This window comes from Bos javanicus, chromosome 5, assembly GCF_032452875.1.
Source record: "Bos javanicus breed banteng chromosome 5, ARS-OSU_banteng_1.0, whole genome shotgun sequence".
In the NCBI taxonomy this organism is placed as follows: domain Eukaryota; kingdom Metazoa; phylum Chordata; class Mammalia; order Artiodactyla; family Bovidae; genus Bos; species Bos javanicus.
The window spans coordinates 33,436,967-33,453,806 of record NC_083872.1 but is presented as its reverse complement, the minus strand read 5'-3'; the positions used below and the strand labels follow the sequence as shown (position 1 = coordinate 33,453,806).

The following is a 16,840-nucleotide window of genomic DNA, read 5'->3' as shown; positions in this document are numbered from 1 at the left end:
TAGACGGACCTTTGTTGGGAAAGTAATGTCTCTGCTTTTTAGTATGCTGTCTAGGTTGGTTATAACTTTCCTTCCAAGGAGTAAGCATCTTTTAATTTCATGGCTGAAATCACCGTCTGCAGTGATTTTGGAGCCCAAAAAAATAAAGTCTGACACTGTTTCCACTGTTTCCCCATCTATTTGCCATGAAGTGATGGGACTGGATGCCATGATCTTAGTTTTCTGAATGCTGAGCTTTAAGCCAACTTTTTCACTCTCCTCTTTCACTTTCATCAAGAGGTTCTTTAGTTCTTCTTCACTTTCTGTCATAAGGGTGTGTCATCTGCATATCTGAGGTTATTGATATTTCTCCTGGCAATCATGATTCCAGCTTGTGCTTCTACCAGCCCAGCGTTTCTCATGATGTACTCTGCATAGAAGTTAAAAAAGCATGGTGATGATATACAGCCTTGATGTACTCCTTTTCCTATTTGGAACCAGTCTGTTGTTCCATGTCCAGTTCTAACTGTTGCTTCTTAACCTGCATACCAATTTCTCAAGAGGCAGGTCAGATGGTCTGGTATTCCCATCTCTTTCAGAATTTTCCACAGTTTGTTGTGATACACACAGTCAAAGGCTTTGGTGTAGTCGATAAAGCAGTAGATGTTTTTCTGGAACTCTCTTGCTTTTTTCGATGAACCAAAAGATGTTGGCAGTTTGATCTCTGGTTCCTCTGCCTTTTCTAAATCCAGCTTGAACATCTTGGAAGTTCACAGTTCACATATTGTTGAAGCCTGGCTTGGAGAATTTTGAGCATTACTTCACTAGTGTGTGAGATGAGTGCAATTGTGCGATAGTTTGAGCATTCTTTAGCATTGCCTTTCTTTGGGATTGGAATGAAAACTGACCTTTTCCAGTCCTGTGGCCACTGCTGAGTTTTCCAAATTTGCTGACATATTGAGTGCAGCACTTTCACAATACCATCTTTTAGGATTTGAAATAGTTCAACTGGAATTCCATTACCTCCAGTGGTCTGCCTCTTAGAAGGCTTAGATGAGGATTTGGCTACTCTAGTCAAAAAAAAAAACCAAAAACACTCTAGGTTGGTCTGTGTTACACACTGATGCTTGTTACACTGGCTGACCAACTTTTCAGAACCATTAAAAGAAAGAAAGAAAAGGGGGTATCTATAAAAGCGATGAGCCTTTAATTTCACCAATATAAGTGCACAGCACTAGTCAAAGGTTAACCAACCCCCAACCAGTTTCAGTTCAGTTCAGTCGCTCAGTCATGTCCGACTCTTTGCGACCCCATGAACCACAGCACGCCAGCATCCCTGTCCATCACCAACTCCCAGAGTCCACCCAAACCTATGTCCATTGTGTCAGTGATGCCATCCAACCATCTCATCCTCAGTCGTCCTCTTCTCCTCCTGCCCTCAATCTTTCCCAGCATCAGGGTCTTTTCAAATGAGTCAGCTCTTCACATCAGGCTGCCAGAATATGGAATTTCAGCTTCAACATCAGTCCTTCCAATGAACACCCAGGACTGATCTCCTTTTTTTTTTTTTTCAAGCTAACCTTCTTTACTGATTTGCTGTTGCTAAGTTGCTGATTGGAACCAGTTTAATTCCAACCAGTAGAAAAAGTTAGCTTGAAAAAAAAAAAAAATATATATATGTATATGTATATGTATGTACTAAGGGAATATGGGCTTCCCAAGTGGCTCAAGTGATAAAGAATCCAACTGCCAATGCAGGACATGTGGGTTTGATACCTGGGGCAGAAAGATGCCCTGGAGGAGGAAATGGCAACCCACTCCAGTATTCTTGCCTGGGAAATCCCATGGACAGAGAAGCCTGGTGGGCTTCAGTCCATAAGATCTCGAAGAGTCAGACACCATTGAGCATGGGCACACACCCACACACACATGCTTAAAGGAATAAGTCCAAATGAGGAGAACATGACCACTTATCTTATCTATGAGTTGTGCGTGTGTTCTCAGTCATGTCCCACTTTTTGCAACCTCATGGACTGCAGTCCACCAGATGTCCTCTGTCCATGGAATTTTCCAGGGAAGAATACTGGAGTGGTTGCCATTTCCTTCTCCAGGGGAGGGATTGAACCCACATCTCTTGTGTTTCCTACATTAGTATGCAGATTCTTTACCACTGTGTCATCCAGACCATCTCTAATTCCTAAAACTGAAAAAAAAAAAAAAAACAGAACAGAACAGGGAAAGCATTTTAAAATCTTTCTTATAAGTTAGTGAGTTTGATATTAAGATATCTAATTCAAAATTAAGTTTAAAAAATAAAGCCAGATCTCTTGTTGTGTCTGTCTGAATATATGTATGTCTCAGTATGTGTCTTTCTTTGTCTATATGTTGCAGGATGGGGGATACCTTCCAGGGCCCAGAAGTGGGCTCTCCTCTAACACTCAGAAATGAATTGTCTGAAGAGACAAATGAGCTGACAAAGGAAGAGATTTTATTGGAAAGGGCGTCCTGGTGGAGAGCAGTAGGGTAAGGGAACCCAGGAGAACTGCTCTGCCTGATGGCTCGTAGTCTCAGGTTTGATGATAATGGGATTAGTTTCTGGATTTTCTTTGGCCAATCATTCTGACTCAAGAGCCCTTCCTAGTGGCACATGCATTGCTCAGCCAAGATGGATGCCAGCAAGAAGGATTCTGGGAGGTGGTCAGACACGTGGTGTCTCCTTTTGACCTTTCCTGAACTCTTCTGGTTGGTGGTGGCTTATCAGTTCCATGTTCCTTACTAGCAACTCCTGTGATAAAATAACTCATGCAAATGGTTATTATGGTGCCTAGCCAAGGTGGGCGGTTTTAGTTAGTGTGCTTCCCCTAACATTTGGATAGTTTTGCCAAGGTTAATTTGTAAATGAGCTCAAATTTATTGGCCTAGAAAAAAGTAAGCATTTACAAATCAAACAATTTTAAATACAAGAAAATTTAGCTGAAAAAAATATAAGAAAATTGTAAATACAAGAAAAATTGGGCTTCCCTTGTGGCTCAGCTGGTAAAGAATCTGCCTACAATGCAAGAGACCTGGGTTCAATCCCTGGGTTGGAAGATCCCTTGGAGAAGGGAAAGGCTACCCACTCCAGTATTTGGCCTGGAGAATTCCCTGGACTGTATAGTCCATGGGGTCACAAAGAGTCAGACACGACTGAGCGACTTTCACTTCACTTCAAGCTGAAAAACCCAGGGAGGAACACACTGAAACACATAGTAATCAAACTGACAAAAAATAAAGACAGAGGTAAAATATTTAAAGAAACAAAGAAAAACGACAAATAACATATGAGGGAACTTCCATCAGGCTATCAGCTGATGTCTCAGCAGAAACTCTACAAGCCAGAAGGGAATGGCACGATATATTTAAAGTCATGAAAGGGAAGAACCTACAACCAAGAATAGTCTACCCAGCAACACTCTCCTTCAGATTTGATGGAGAAATCAAGTTTTCCAGATAAACAAAAGTTAAGAGAATTTAGCACCACCAAATCAGCTGGACAACAAATGTTAAAGGAACTTCTCTAGACAGGAAATACAAGAGATGGAAAAGACCTACAGAAAATAAACCCAAAACAATTAGGAAAACTGTAATAGGATCAGTTCAGTTCAGTTGCTCAGTCATGTTCGACTCTTGCGACCCCATGAATCACAGCACGCCAGGCCTCCCTGTCCATCACCAACTCCCGGAGTTCACTCAGACTCACGTCCATCGAGTCAATGATGCCATCCAGCCATCTCATCCTCTGTCGTCCCCTTCTCCTCCTGCCCCCAATCCCTCTCAGCATCAGGGTCTTTTCCAATGAGTCAATTCTTCGCATGAGGTGGGCAAAGTATTGGAGTTTCAATTTTAGCATCAGTCTATCCAATGAACACCCATTGATAATTACCAAAGGCACCAACCAAAAGACATAGACGCTGGGGAGACGAATACATGTGCGTTTATGCAATTTCATTTACCACATCAATCTGCCTGACTCCCCAAATTGTATGCAATTATTTTATATTGTTAGGTTAATCATTATCCCATTATGGCTTGTAATCATAATTATTTTTTATTTTTTGTCTGGCTATTGATTGTGAAAACCGATAAGCATTTTTTGCTATTGTGATTATGTAACTATTAATCACTTAAGACCATTGTATCATGATGGGTCAACAGAAAAATAATAGACCTCTATATCACCAAAACTAGGATCTAATAGAAAAACCTATAATCACTTTTTAAAACCAATATGCGTATCAGAATTTTTTGAAAAATACGAATGCCCAGGTATTGCTTCCTTTTCCTCCAGAGCTCTAATGAGCAACCATGTTTAAAAACAACTAGACTATATGATGATCTTTTCCTTTTATCTAGCTTGTTTCACTTTTCCTGTTTCATATTCAGTGCTCCCATTTCATTTAGTTCATGTTTTTCAATTTCTCCATCTCTTCTTTTTTTTATGTTCTTTCTCAAGCCTTTATCAAGAATAGTAAAAAAGCTTTTGTATACGTATATATGAAGTATGTATATAATGTAAATTTTAGAAAAAACTGAATTTTGCCTAGCTGAAAAATCTATGACATTTTGATCCCACTTGTTTGACTAAGTATTAATAGAATGCTAGATTTCTACTTAAAAAAAAAAATAGATATGCAACAAGCAACAAAGGTTTACTTTATAGCTTAGGGAACTATAGTCAACATCTTGTAATAACCTATAATGGAAAATAATTTCAAAAATAATATATGTGTATATGTATAACTGAACTGGGGCTTCCTAGGTAGCTCAGATAGTAAAGAATCTGCCTGCAATGTGGGAGACCTGGGTTCGATCCCTGGGTCAGGAAGATCCCCTGGAGAAGGGCATGGCAACCCATTCCAGTATTCTGGCCTGCAGAATTCCACGGACAGGGGAGCCTGGTGGGCTACAGTTCATGGAGTCGCAAAGAGTTGAACACGACTGAAGCGACAAACACACACACACATAAGGAAATCACCTTGCTATACACCTGAAACATTGTAAGTCAACTATACTTTAGTAAAATAAATATATATTAAGAAAAAATAAAAAATCTTTACTGAAAAAAAAGAAAACTAAGCTAAATAAGTTTCAGTTTTATATAAACTGAAAAATATCCAATATTAAATTAATACCTGGTATTAATGTTAAAGTTTGTCAATCTAATATAAACATGTTTTAAAGTCATCAGTATAATAATCCATTATAATACTTTAATTGTGCCTAGGTTTAGCATAGTTAAATAATATCTTATAGCTATTGCAAATTTGTTAGCAAGGAAAGAAATTCAATGTAAAGAAACTTTTAAAGAAAGAAAATGTAAATAAAAGCTTTAAATAACCTCTACTAAAAAATAATTATGCTTTAAAGATTTCTATCTATCTAGTCTCTCTAAATTTTGCTAAATTAAATTTCTAGGGCTGTGCTAAATTAAGTAAAGGAAGTTTATTGAACATCTAGGTCACTCCCAAATAAAATAAGATACAAAACATTAACTACTATATACTGTCTTCCTCTTACAGAAAAGCTGAAGATGTTTCAACTATTAATAAATATGTTTGGTGCCATCCTAAGATGTTCTCTGTAAGAAAGCAATTTTTTTTTTTTAAGTATCACTGGTATTTATGCTCACCAATCTACAAAATGCTAATATAAAGGTCAGTTCACGGTTCCTTAAGTAAAGTAGGATTTGTGTTTTCAGTAAAGAAGGTGTGGGGAGTGGAATTGCATTTTATTTTAAAAGAAGGAAATAGATCTGAGTTACAGGTGACTGTTTTTGGATGGGCAAATTAAATAATGGTTACAAAAAGGTTTGTGGAAAGTGGACCCTGAAAAACAAAATTTGTGCATGGTACAAGTTTTCTTAAAATGTTCAACTGCCTTTAACATCAGATTTTAAATTTTTTACTTTTAAGCTATCTGCTCTGTATATACCTTTGAAATCTTTTATTATTATTTTGGCTAAATAAGTCACTATTGTTTCACAGTAACCTATGATCTTATCTGACTAATTGTTCTAAATCCTTTTAATATTCTTTGACAAAATTTCCTAAATCAAATTCTAATGAAGTCTTTTTGACCTCTAGCTAACTTTGGGATGCTTCAAAGTGCTCCTGAAACATCCCAATGAGAGATGTTAGACTAATTAAGTTCATTTGCTATGTTAAATTACATGGGAAGTATTGTCAAATGAGTAATAAATCTTCTCAGATTTATATTGTATGGTAAATGTTATTAATATAAATATTCTAAAATTTATATGGAGTTCCTAAAATGCTGACATATCCTGGTAAAATGTTATCAGTCATAATTCTAGTTATTATCTGCAAGTGTTGTATAGCACAGCAGTAACAAGTTACTTTGTATTGTAATCAAATTTAAATATGTCTTAAGTCTTTTGTTGATATATAGTTATGGTTTTAGTCTGATGCCTTTGCAAAAAAATGCTTCCTCTTCAAAAAGATTAACAAAAAACTTTTAAATAAATATAAGTTTCTAACTTTCAGACCATAATGCTGAACTGGGTAAGAAATTTCAAAATCCTAATGAGAAACCTGATGGCTTCATAAACTGTTAACAAAAAGTTAGTTAACAAAAGGACTGAATACACTGGTAAAAATGGTTATAATTTTTATGGTTTCTGTCTAAAAAATTACTGAGTTGAATGTGTGTTTTCCAGATATAAGGAAAACCTTCCCCTCAAGTTAATTATGACGTATAGTAATTTGGTAATCATACTTTTGTAAACAAAATTAAGACATTAATCTTTTTTCTCTATCTGGTCCCTCTAAAGATTGTAAACTCTTAGGTTTTCAGCAACTTTCTCAGATAAATTAGGAAAGCTACCTCACCAAGAGGTACAAAAACCTCAAGGTATTTTTGAGGACCTTGTAAAGGGAGGAATTCAGCTAGATTTGTAGGTAAAACATGTAATAAGCCATTGGTGTATGCGTCCTAGTCCTCAGAGTTTTTTTTTTTTTTTAAGCTTCAGTTTAAAACTCCTTATTAAAAAGTTTAATACGGTGAAAGCCTATACGATCAATTATATTTATATAGATTATCAGGTCAATTTTTTTTCTTAAACCAAACTTATTTTGCAACAAAATAGTCTGAATTAAATATATTTGGTAAATGTATTATTTTTAAAAAGTTAGGTTTCAATAACTGTTAAAATTTTAAACCAAACTTATTTTGCAACAAATTAGTCTTAATTTGTTGAATATATTAGGTAAAAATTAGGGTAATTTAAAAAAAGATTGTTTCAATAAATGTTAAATTCCAGTTTTGTTAATGAAGGTCTGTATTTACTAACTCACTTCCCAGATAGTTGCTTGCTATTATGCTATTTTAATGTAAAGTTAATTAAATTATTTTTAAAAAAACCACTCTTTTATTTCTAAAGCTTGTGTCAACAATCTCTGTATAAAAATCAGATGCCCATGAGCTGCAAACAGGGGATTATATATGCCCAAAGGGGCTGTCTCCTACCTAGATAAAAAACTTTTTATCAGGTACTCTTAACTAGCTCATGTACAATAGAACTGAAGGGAACTTGACTCTTGAATTCTCACTTCTAAAGGCCAGTACACCAGACTGGTCTATAAAGAGAATTGCTGATCTCAAACTTACCTTAAAATAACGCTCAAGCAAAGAAAGCTACCCCTGCACCAGAAGGGAGGGGGAAAAAAAAGACATCAAAAGTAAGCACCTTACCCAAAATGCTGAACCTGATTTGTATGATCACTCATAATGTTTTGTTAACTTCTTAGACCTTTGCATATAAATCAGATGTTCTTCTGTCATGGACATGATCCTGTGCTAGTTTTAAAAACCAACCCAATTATTGGTTTGTGGCCAATTACCTGCATCTAGTACCTCTAGATTACCTTAGTGGATTTCTCCACTTCAAGGCTCTAATTAAATCACCCTTAAAAAATTATTTTACAAAAAAGCTCAGTCCTGTTCAGGTGACTCTTAATATTACTAGGTGGAATCCTCTCACCTGGACAGTTAATACCTGCTCTGACTCTGGCCATAATATGAATTTTCTTCTAAGTAACTCAAGCTTAATAAAAGCAACAAGCAAAAATTCAGTCAAAAAGATAAAGCCTCTCACAATTACATAGAGGTTTAACAAAAAATATGTGCTGGATCACACAATTATAGAATAGATTTATGTAGTTAACACCAGGCTATGGTCATTTACAATTTAAGGTTTCTTTTATCTTGGGAACAATTAAATTATTCTAAGAATAACCAGCCTAGCACACTAAAAAATTGGGCTAGAAGCTTTAGAAACAGTGCCAGTATATAATTTCCCACTGGATTAAGTCAAATAACCGAAGAATATACTGGGTTACACCTAATGAAAGTTGTTGGCTTAATTCTTACTTATAACTTCAATAAAACTGCTAGCTATATTATTTGTACTTTGCCTATTTTTCATGAATGTTGTTTCTTTCATTGCCAAATGTGTAACTAAATCTCCAAAGAAAATAATGATGACTAGCCAATTTAAAGCAGTTAATCAAATGTACAGTTCTGTATGCAATCAATGGATGTAATAATATAACTCTAAATATAAAAAGATAAAGCAAAAGGGAATTCTTTTCCTAGACTGTATTAACAGACAGGTCCAAATATCTTTGACTATAAAAGCCTAGTCCAGTAACAAACGTTAAGTGGTTTCTCAGTGAAACCTTTGCCAAACCCAAAAATGAGCCTTCCCAGCACTATAGGATAAAATGGTTGTAAAATACCTCACGAAGTATGGTCAAATTTATGACCATGAGGGGGCCCTGTCAACTACAAATTGGTACTTGCCATGGGTGCTTACCATCTACCTCTACAAGGATTAAATCATGTGCTGCTGCAGCTGCTGACCTTCAACACGCCCTAAGGAGTTCAGGGTGGAAAGTAGAAATGAAGCACTCTGTGCTCAGAAAAAAAACCTGGCAGAACAGGTCTTCAGATAATTAGATATTCTCAGAAGCTGATTTTATGAGCTCAATTCTTGTATCTTCTCATATCTAAAAAAGAACTAAAATCCTTCATGGTGATGACTATTCCTCGTGACTAGCAGAAGCTTCACAAGATGAGCAGAAATTTCTACAAAAAAAATATGTGCTGGATTGCGTGTATTCCCCATTTACCAAAATCACATATATACTGTCCGTCCCCCTTGCCTCTTTGGAGCAGTTTCTCAGAGCTATCTGAGGTGCTGTCTCCCAGACTACAGTCTACATTTTGCCCCAGATAAAACTTAATTCACATGTCTCACGTTGTGCATTTTTAAGTCCACAGCAATTCTTTTTTTCCCCTCCAGTGTTTCTACCTAAGCTCTCCTGCAAATAAGATTTCCCACACATCAGACACATTTGATCCACCCTGAGCACTCACTCAAGTCTACACTCCTTTGCCACAGTGCTAGCTCAGGGTCATACAGCATAGACTGCCCTCTGTTCAGCTCCTCCCCAGCCTCCCAGATGGAACACCAGAGAAATTTCACAATTCTTCATGTGTTCCCCACTGCCTTCAGGGTAAAGTTCAAATGCAAAGTCCAACACCATCTGCTCTGCACCTAACTGTTCAGTCTGATTCCCCTCTTCCCTCCCCTCACCAATGAACTAATAGTGATCACTGACTCAGGGCGCTTTCTCCTACCTTTGAGTGATATCATTGCATGAAGCTTCTCTCTCCACCTTACTCACTCAAACATTGCCTGCTGTTGGTAATATTCCTTAGCTATCCTACAGCCATCATTTCCCATTCTGGCTGACTGAGGTGTCCCTCTGTGCCCCCTCTCCACTACAGCATTGTAATTGTGCATTTTCTTCCTTGACTCTGCCTTTAAGTCTGGAGGTCTTTGAAGAAGGGGTCACAGTGAGTTCATCTCAGATTCCTAGTGCCCAGCACAGGCCTGGCACAATTGAGGAGACTCTCCTTAAGTGCCTATTGAATCAATGATGTCTGTCAATGGTGACACTGGAAACCAATGATAATTTAAAAGCCTCATCTCTGGTCTGAAGTTCAGGGCTTCTGTAAAGAGTATATGAGGGGAAGATGAGGTGACTGGCAGTGCTTCTGCAAAACCATGTGGGTGAAAGGAATGGTTGTAATGTAATGAAATAGCCTTCATACGTTTCCTTGTGGAAGATACATGTTAATTTCCCAAATGTATGAGCATCTGTGTATTTTCACGGGGAATACACAGTGCCTTTTCTAACACTGAGATGCTTGAAATGGGGTTATTTCCCTTTCAAATGAAAACCAATTAAATAAATTATATTTTTTTCCCTTGGTGCTTATGAAGTGTGGGAGTTGTCTCCAAACATTACTAAATGTTCTAATTTAGTCATACATGAGCTGGAAGAATGTAGTATAATTGCTAAGTCCAGAGTAAGTTGTTCTAAATATTTTATCTTGTTCAGCATATGCTGTTTTTAAAAAAACCCTCAAACTATAACTGTCAACATTCAATTCACAAAAAGTAAACAACAGCTGAGTATAATGGGATGATAAAGAATCTCTCCATAATTCCCACCATATGGCAAAGACTAGGTCCATTTTCATCACGTTTATCAACTGAGTTATTTTCTCTCTGAATTCTTCCTATAGGAAAAACATCCCCAGGAAAACTAGAGGCATTTTCCTAAAGCAGACAGAAGGACGTGAGAAACTGTTGTATGGTATGGCTGGATCACAGATGGGAGGGATCTAAAATTCACTATGGCAATTGAAAGGGCTGAAAAAAAAAATCACCTATTTCTGTAATGGCAGACATTCTAGAAGCAACACACATGAAATGAACAAATGTAAGTAGAAAATGTATGGATACATTTTTAGCTGTCAGTTTCCATTTCTGAAACAAACTCTCATGGGCCCAGTTCGTGATATTTCTTGTCATGATTTGGATTCATTAAAATGCATGGACAATTAATCTGCTTCTAAGCAAGGGAAGCTGCTTGAAATTTCTTCTTCTTTTTAGTTTCTTCCCAAAGATTTTTTTTTTTTTTTATGTGAACTGTATTTGAAGACTTTATTGAATTTGTTACCATACTGTTTCTGTTTTGTATTTTGGTTTTTCAGCCGCTCCTTAAGCTCTCCAACCCAGGGATCGAACCCACACCCCCTGCACTGGAAGGTGAAGTCTTAACCACTGGACTCCAGGGAAGTCCTTCTTCAATTTTTTAAAAAAATTAGATATTTTGTATATGAGATTTTAAACTCAAAGGTGATACAAACCATTTCTCTTCCAAGTGAAATACTAGACAGAGAGCAAGGCATATTCTGGCCGCTGTTCCAACCAGATACTTCAAAACTGCCTTAGAAGAGAAAAGTAGGGCCCTTCTCCAAAGACCAGGCCTTGCTTCTTGGGTGAGAGAGATAAGGAGCAGAAGGCCAGCTTGGGGACAAAGGGCTTTGTGAAAAAACACCAAGGAACAGAGCAGTCCTCTTGTTTTCCCACAAGAATGATGACAATCTACCTTAAATCTTTTTTGGAATAAGCAGCAGGGTTTGGGAGGCGGTATTGAGTGAATAAATTAATATATAATCAGATCAGATCAGATCAGATCAATCGCTCAGTCGTGTCTGACTCTTTACGACCCCATGAATTGCAGCACGCCAGGCCTCCCTGTCCGTCACCAACTCCAGGAGTTCACTGAGACTCATGCCCATCGAGTCAGTGATGCCATCCAGCCATCTCATCCTCTGTCCTCCCCTTCTCCTCCTGCCCCCAATCCCTCCCAGCATCAGAGTCTTTTCCAATGAGTCAACTCTTCACATGAGGTGGCCAAAGTACTGGAGTTTCAGCTTTAGCATCATTCCCTCCAAAGAAATCCCAGGGCTGATCTCCTTCAGAATGGACTGGTTGGATCTCCTTGCAGTCCAAGGGACTCTCAAGAGTCTTCTCCAACACCACAGTTCAAAAGCATCAATTCTTCGGCACTCAGCCTTCTTTACAGTCCAACTCTCACATCCATACATGACCACAGGAAAAACCATAGCCTTGACTAGATGAACCTTTGTTGGCAAAGTAATGTCTCTGCTTTTGAATATGCTATTTAGGTTGGTCATAACTTTCCTTCCAAAGAGTAAGTGTCTTTTAATTTCATGGCTGCAGTTACCATCTGTAGTGATCTTGGAGCCCAGAAAAATAAAGTCTGACACTGTTTCCACTGTTTCCCCATCTATTTCCCATGAGGTGGTGGGACTGGATGCCATGATCTTCGTTTTCTGAATGTTGAGCTTTAAGCCAACTTTTTCACTCTCCACTTTCACTTTCAAGAGGCTTTTGAGTTCCTCTTCACTTTCTGCCATAAGGGTGGTGTCATCTGCATATCTGAGGTTATTGATATTTCTCCCAGCAATCTTGATTCCAGTTTGTGTTTCTTCCAGCCCAGCGTTTCTCATGATGTACTCTGCATATAAGTTAAATAAACAGGGTGACAATATACAGCCTTGACGAACTCCTTTTCCTATTTGGAACCCGTCTGTTGTTCCATGTCTAGTTCTAACTGTTGCTTCCTGACCTGCATACAAATTTCTCAAGAGGCAGGTCAGGTGGTCTGGTATGCCCATCTCTTTCAGAATTTTCCACAATTTATTGTGATCCACACAGTCAAAGGCTTTGGCATAGTCAATAAAGCAGAAATAGATGTTTTTCTGGAACTCTCTTGCTCTTTCTATGATCCAGCAGATGTTGGCAATTTGATCTCTGGTTCCTCTGCCTTTTCTAAAACCAGCTTGAACATCAGGAAGTTCACGGTTCACATATTGCTGAAGCCTGGCTTGGAGAATTTTGAGCATTACTTTACTAGCGTGTGAGATGCGTGCAATTGTGCAGTAGTTTGAGCATTCTTTGGCATTGCCTTTCTTTGGGACTGGAATGAAAACTGACCTTTTCCAGTCCTGTGGCCACTGCTGAGTTTTCCAAATTTGCTGGCATATTGAGTGCAGCACTTTCACAGCATCATCTTTCAGGATTTGGAATAGCTCAACTGGAATTCCATCACCTCCACTAGCTTTGTTCGTAGTGATGCTTTCTAAGGCCCACTTGACTTAACATTCCAGGATGTCTGGCTCTAGGTCAGTGATCACACCATCGTGATTATCTGGGTCATGAAGATCTTTTTTGTACAGTTGTTCTGTGTATTCTTGCCATCTCTTCTTAATATCTCCTGCTTCTGTTAGGTCCATACCATTTCTGTCCTTTATCGAGCTCATCTTTGCATGAAATGTTCCTTTGGTATCTCTGATTTTCTTGAAGAGATCCCTAGTCTTTCCCATTCTGTTGTTTTCCTCTATTTCTTTGCATTGATCGCTGAGGAAGGCTTTCTTATCTCTTCTTGCTATTCGTTGGAACTCTGCATTCAGATGTTTATATAATAGAACTAATTAATTAATAACCACACTTAGAGAAGAATGAACAAGAGGGTCTTGCCAAGGACCCTCAGGAGGAATAGGCAAGTTCTACATGATCCAGTAGAGGGGAAGTAAAGCAATCTGGAGACCAACAACTGCTTTCTGAACTTTAATTTTCTGGAGATTATAATCAGTATTGTGAATGTTTTGCAACTCTAAAACTCCATAAAGTGGTACTTAGTTCATTCTGTTTGTCTCCTTGAGGTGCTATTCTTAAAAAATGATGGCATTACAAGTAATCAGGTTAATCTCTGAGTAAAAATAAAGGCTGTCTTTTCTGAGAGCTCTTCATCGTGCCAGTCAGGGTGTTTATCCACACACAATGACTCTTTCTGTATAGAGACTCTGTTGAGCTCCAAAGGAGCTCCAAGGAGAAACAAGAGGAGCGCCAGAGAGACAGCACAATAAGCAGGGATACATACCACTCAGTTATTTAAGGCTACTTGAAGGAACACAAAAGAATTCTAAGAAAACTAAGGGACTTCAGAGAAAAACTCAGGGTGATTTGTCTGAAAAAAAAGTCCATCATGTTCATTGTAATGATTCTTGATGGAAAAGATGGTGTTACCATTTCCTGAGACACAGAAAAGAAAGAGTCAGGATTCTGGAAGGAAAACATCCTTAATCATGAAAGGAGAGCCTGAGTGATGGGATATTTGATTGATTTCACTTCCATCAGTGTCTGGGACCTGCTCAGCATTGTCCTGGAGGAATTGAGAAAAGTAGAAAATATGTGTAAGGTCAGGAATCACTTTAGGCATGAGAGTCCCATGAAGCACAACCAAACCTAGGACAGAACAGGACAGACAGCCAAAGGGAACAGAATGGGTCTTTTCTCAAAGAAAATACAAAACACTTTGAGCTGAAGCAGTAGGGAAAGAGCCTTACTGTGCTAGACGGTAGCCCTCCTGGCTCTTCCTCTTATGAAACACAGAGTTATTTCTTCAATGTTGAATAACGACAGTGATGAGAGAAAAATGTCTTCTAAATGATTGAGAAAATGGTATGTCTTGGTCCCCATCCTAAGTCATTTAATCATGAGAAGTAACTGGATTTTATATAGCATAACATTATAATGACACTGGATTTGTGGTGTGACACTGCTAAAGACAGCATTCTCATCATTCTATTTATTGAACAATTTCATGAATTTTGATTCTTCCCCTTTCAGGTGTTCCTTTCCATCTATTATCTTGTCTGATGGTAGTTCTGTAACAACTAGATGTCACATGGAGAGATGGTAATTATATGCCATGTCTTACTCTTTGAGTTTAACTTGACCTTTTCTTGAGGCATATTCTCCCCTTGAGTACTGGCATTTGTGTTGCAACCTAAGCAAGCTATTTTGGATTGTCCTTGATACAGAACTTCTCACAGAAAAGGTTTCCATTTGAAAACTCAGTCCATCATTTTATTTATTAAATTAACAATATCTTTTTTACTGATTTATACAAGTTCTGTTCAACCATCTAGACAAAGGCACAGAACATACATGTATGTTACATGACACATGACAAGGTTCCTAGAGGATGCAACTATTATTTTCGGTTCTAGATTTCTCTCTACCTTGTCTAACTTTAACTGAGAGTCATAGTGAACTTCCTGCAGAAGGGGTGTTATTGTCTTTTCAAACTGGGATTTACCCTGACTCAGCATGTATTTAGGGGGAAATTTTGGGCATGGTAGGAAGGAACGACGAACGATCTACCAAGTTCTCCCGTTGGTTTTTCATAAAAGATTTCCTCATTTCATTGTCCTTAGAGAATTATTGATTCTGTGGTTTCTGTTTTTTGAGGCAGATCTTTCAGTTGGTGGAATACTTGCACTTGTCTTTTATGCCTAAGAAATAATTGATGGAACTTGTGGAATGTGCATATTTCACATTGCCTAGTTGGATTCCTGAGGATGCTCAGTTTTCTGGTCTATGTTTTCTTTTGTTTTTGTTCTGAGTGAAGGAGGTCAGCAGGGCACAGAAAGCCACTTCTTTGAGATTACTAGAAAATAAAGAATTTAGAATGAACAGCTCCAGAGAGATTTATACAGGTCCCTTAAAAAAAATTACACTCTGAAGGTTTGCAGGAAAAACAGGTCCAAGCAGGGAAAACAGGCAGATTAGTTTCCCAGGAAGAATTTAGATGTGTCTTGAATGTTATGATTTTAGGATAATCTGGCTCCACCATAAACACAATACCACCATATATTTTTCTACATAGTAATACTCTGGTGGAGCTCAGAAAGATTTATAGATGTTTGCTGATTTCTGGAGAGACAGAGCAGCTATTGAGTCACTCGCCCATAAATCCTTAACCCTGTCTAGGAGCAGGACAGTACGGGGAGACACTTTTAGATTAAATCTTAATTAGTCCCAGTTAAGATCTGGGTGGCTCAGTGGTAAAGAATCTGCCTGCAATGCAGGAGACTTGGGACGTGTTAGTTTGATTCCTGAGTCTGAAAGATCCCTGGAGAAAGAAATGGCAACCCACTCTAGTATTCTTGTGAGGAAAATCCCATGGATAGAGGAGCCTGGCGGGCTGCAGACCACGGGGTCACAAAGAGCCAAATATGACTGACTCTCTCCATTCACCCCCCTCCCCCCACCAACACATACAAGAGAGTTAAACACCATCTTTACAATATTTAATCACACTGTTCAAAAATCATCATACATTTGTAAATCCTAAATAGGTGAAATTTGGAATAAACTGTGATTTAATCGCTCTGTGCCACAGTTCATCACATACAGTGCTATGGTCCTCCAATCTTGGCATATCTTGTGCAGAAATTGTTGATGGCAGCTTGACTGAGGGTAGATATAAAAAAGGTAACTCCCTGTCCCCAATGCCCTGTGAAACTGACTACATTATAGTGGGCTTCCAACCATATTCTTCTACTGAACTCGCAGTAGCTTTCATATGAAATGGGCCCAAACTCTGACCTCAAATTTATGTTTATGGCTAGGACCAGACTGGCTTTCACTCTTTAAGTGTGTGAGCTCAAAAGAGTTAAACAGCAGAAACCAGGGAGACAGGAAGCAGACAATTTTAACTATAGCTGTTGCCCTGAAGGGTAATGGGTGGGTGGGGTTTTATTGTGCAAGACAGGAAGCATTCAGAGAGAAGGAAGGGCATGAACTTGTACCAAGCAATGTGTGGGGCATCATGCCAACTCCTGACATAAACCATTCTTGGGCCTGACAGCAATCCTGAGCCACAGGCATTTCTAGGTAGGAAGGACAAATACTAAAAGTAGGTAAGTAACCTCCCCAAAGCCTCCACAGCGCACAGGTGGAGGCCTGGCCTGCAGCTCAGACCAATGTGTTTGGAAGATCATGCCTTTTCCACGATGCTCAGCTGTACCTATTCCACCTTTTGTGCTGAGGGGACCCCCGCAGGGCAAAGAG

General features: G+C 38.3%; 1 protein-coding gene across 7 annotated transcripts in view; it reads left to right on the top strand.

The window, feature by feature from the left end:
• Positions 1-16,157, top strand: part of PCED1B (PC-esterase domain containing 1B) — a 207,393-nt gene extending 191,236 nt beyond the window's left edge. For 2 of the 7 annotated variants that reach the window (XR_009736403.1, XR_009736400.1), the window contains 2 exons: positions 2,371-5,672; positions 10,633-10,843. The gene's annotated coding sequence lies outside the window, so the exon portion shown is untranslated. Of the gene's footprint in view, positions 1-2,370; positions 5,673-10,632; positions 10,844-11,103 lie in introns of those variants that run through there. The other 5 variants (XR_009736404.1, XR_009736405.1, XR_009736402.1 and 2 more) reach the window with 4 other exon arrangements.
• Positions 16,158-16,840: the final 683 nt, after the last annotated feature.